Here is a 380-nt window from a genome sequence, read left to right as displayed (position 1 = left end):
TTATTGAGTTTTTATATTGTTACAGTAACAAAGTAATATTTTGATTTGAAACCCCATAACATTTTCCTGAGATGTTGATTTATGACACACAGTTTAAAAATTAGTCAGATTTAAATAATTGCAAAATATTATTTCATATCAATAAGAGTGTCACTAAATTAATATCAGACATTTTGAAGACCAAGTAGAGGGAGTGGTCATGGTGAAATATCCAAACATTTAGTAACTCTGAAAAGCCCTGAATGTGCTTTGTACAGGATATCCAGACTCAAAACTGTGGCATGTATAGTCTAAAATATAATGTCCTCATGAGGAAACAGGGTCTCAGGATGCTCTGTCCCTTGTAGGTTTTTTTTTTTTTTTTTTTTTTTTTAAATATG

This window comes from Cyprinus carpio, unplaced genomic scaffold, assembly GCF_018340385.1.
Source record: "Cyprinus carpio isolate SPL01 unplaced genomic scaffold, ASM1834038v1 S000006593, whole genome shotgun sequence".
NCBI classification, from domain to species: Eukaryota; Metazoa; Chordata; class Actinopteri; order Cypriniformes; family Cyprinidae; genus Cyprinus; species Cyprinus carpio.
This window is presented reverse-complemented; position numbering follows the sequence as displayed.